Source organism: Malurus melanocephalus, unplaced genomic scaffold (genome assembly GCF_030028575.1).
Source record: "Malurus melanocephalus ecotype Western Australia unplaced genomic scaffold, MMel_1.1 scaffold_403, whole genome shotgun sequence".
Lineage (NCBI taxonomy): Eukaryota > Metazoa > Chordata > Aves > Passeriformes > Maluridae > Malurus > Malurus melanocephalus.
Window position 1 is genome coordinate 7,023 of NW_026623635.1, and position 3,014 is coordinate 10,036.

The following is a 3,014-nucleotide window of genomic DNA, read 5'->3' on the forward strand; positions in this document are numbered from 1 at the left end:
GCAACAATTCTGGATAAAACCCCAAGTAAATGCAAAAAYGTTCAAAAAGCTGGTTSRTTTTAAATTCCCTTMATCTCTTGACTATACAATAATRTATTTTGTGGAAGTTTCCTACTTTTTTAACTAATAAAAAAATAAAATCAAATAAAAATTCCATACACCAAAAAACTCATGAAGATGCTTAGCAATTCAAATCATCTCACCAAAGAGTTTTTTTTCTGAATATTGTCTTRAGTGGAAGAGCTCAGGCAGAACCCAGGTCCTGCTGCCAATTTCCTCACAACACCTTGGAACGCTGTCATGCAACACTTCCACCCTTGCCAAGGGTTTGTTTGCTTCTCAACCTGATCTGTTTCTCTTCTCATTCAAAATTTTCATCAAAACAGAAAAAAAAAACTCATCAAAATATCTCATAGCAGTGGGTCTCCATCTGCATAATCTGTATCCTGAGTGTGAAAAAACAAAAGTCTGAAGTGATGCCCTTGAAATACACTGATAAAGAATAAGGTTAAAATGCTGTTATTTACAGAAAAAAGAGGGTAAAATGTTGAACTTTATGTAAAGATCTTTGTTATTTTCATTCTATTCATAAAATATTTAGAAATATAAATATATCTATAAATATACATCTATATATGAATTATTACATATAAAAATTATAATATCTACTGGATGTAGATTTCACTTCAATGAATATTTTGCCACTAGAAACACAAATCTCAGCTCCTGACAGGACTTGCAGGGCACAGGGGGSTTCACTTCTCCATCACACTCAGCCTCTGAAACACACCTCAGGTTTGGGGTGCGCCATCACAAAAAAACTACTTCCACTCACAGCTTTGCCCAAGACAATATTGAGAAAAAAATATCCTCAGTGAGGTAATTTGAATTGCTAAGTATCTTCATGTGCTTTTTGAAGTGGGGGATTTTTGTTTGGTTTTTTTGATTTGTTTTGGGGTTTGGGTTTTTTTTTGTTAAATTAGTCAAGACAGTAGGAAACTTCCCAGGAATACATTATTGTACAGTCAAGAGAGGAAGTGAATTTAAAACCAAGCAGCTTTTTGTACATTTTTGCATTTTTGCACCTCAGATTTGGGGCGTGCCATCGCAGAGACAGTAAACACGCTAGAGAACACAAATAAATGCATTTTCCATTAAAAATAATGATTTTTTAAGTCAGTGGGTGTAAGATCAGACTGTAACTGGCAACCAAAGTTCATGAAACCACAGGATGAGCCAACAAACACAACAGCAACACTGATACGGAGCTCTCCCACCCCTGAAATCCTCCTTTGCTCAGAAGTTGGTATTTATGCATTCAAGTCATCATCTCCAAGGCTGAAGAGCATAAATTATCCCGCCACGCACTGGCAGTAAATTTACACTCACTCAACTGGCTGCGGATCTGATTGTTTCAGGTGGCGTAACAGGAAAAACTTTGATGTTTGACTAAATCTTGAAAGTTTCGCCATCTGTTCGTGAGCAATTTGCCAGCAGAAAGATGCCAGGATTCGTTTAGTGTTTGTCAGGAGAGTTATTGATGGTGTAGGGCTGTGAGACAAAAGCAGCTCGTGACCTGCCTGGATCACAGCTGACAAATAATCGGGGCTCGCACGTGTGAGTTACGGAGGAATTCAAGTGGATAAAATAAATACGCGGGGAACGCCGCCAGCTCTCCCACGTAAATAAGCAAAGGTTTTATTCTTGCTGGGGATTGAAGTCAGAATTTGTTTCTTCACGTGGTGAGGGAGCACTCAGGGCTAGAAATGGTTTGGATTTCACTGGAATTATTTTGTGATTAAGGAGCTGAGGCCACGGACAAAACCTGAGCAACGGGAGCAAAATCCACCTGCCAAGAGCCTGCGCTGAGCTGAGCAGGGTTTGGCTTGGGGATAGGAAATACCTGTTCATTCACAAATTCAAGTGAGCCTCATTCACTCAGGTTTGCCCAACAGGAAAAACCCAAGCAGGCAACAGCACACCAGGAAATTCAGAGCAGGACATGCAGAACTGTCTTCGGAAAAAGAAAATACCCAAACAAACAAGCAGTGCAGTCCAGCTGCTGAAAGTTTTCCACGTCTCAAATATTCAAAACGCCAAGATGGAAAAATAAAAATAAAAATAAAAATCACATAGCAGTGATCTGCATCCTTTGTATCCCTGAGCACCATTTGCACTGAGCATTTTTCCACGGAAAGTTTTCCACATCTCAAATACTCAAACTGCCAAGATGGAAAAATAAAAATATTTCTAATTTATAAAAAAATGTTGCAATTAAAATGGCCTGTGCACTTTATTGTAGAGGAATCAGAATCCTGAAAATGCACCCAAATACAAGAGAGGGACTCTGCYGTTTCCAAGACCATCACAACAGATATTCCATTTTTAGTGTTTGCCAGCTGGCTTATACACTACATAATCTTCTAAGCTGTTGGAGCATTTCTAATGGTTCAAACATTCTTAAAATCAGAGGATGCTAATTATAATAGGAACTTAAATTATAATTTAGCTGTGGAACAAAATGTTACCAAAAAACTGGATACAAAAAGACACTTTGGATTTCTAGGCTCAAGAAGAAAACCTCATTTATTTTAACTGAAGTGGTCAGCAAGCAACATGAAAAGAAGCCATRGAGATTAAACTATTAAAATATTTATTCAAAAGGCTTCCACAGTATGTTTACTCCTCGAAGAAATCAGAACCCCTCACAAAAATAAAAAAAATAAGTTATATTTTAAGAAATTGATGAAGGAAGTTTGAAAAATAATGAACATTGGCAGTAATTGCTTCTGAAGTTCCAGCCAGATGATTTAATTGAGCTGGTTGGAGCATCCTTAATTGCAACTAATGCTTTCAACACAAAAATAAAGGATGAATTAAAATGGACACTTGTTCATTCATTCAAATGAGGATTCTCCTCTCTTTAACATTCCAGTCAGTTTTACAAATGGATAAAAACACAGACAGGGCAGAGGAGAAGTCCTGCAGCACCCAAATGAGACTCATTTTGATGC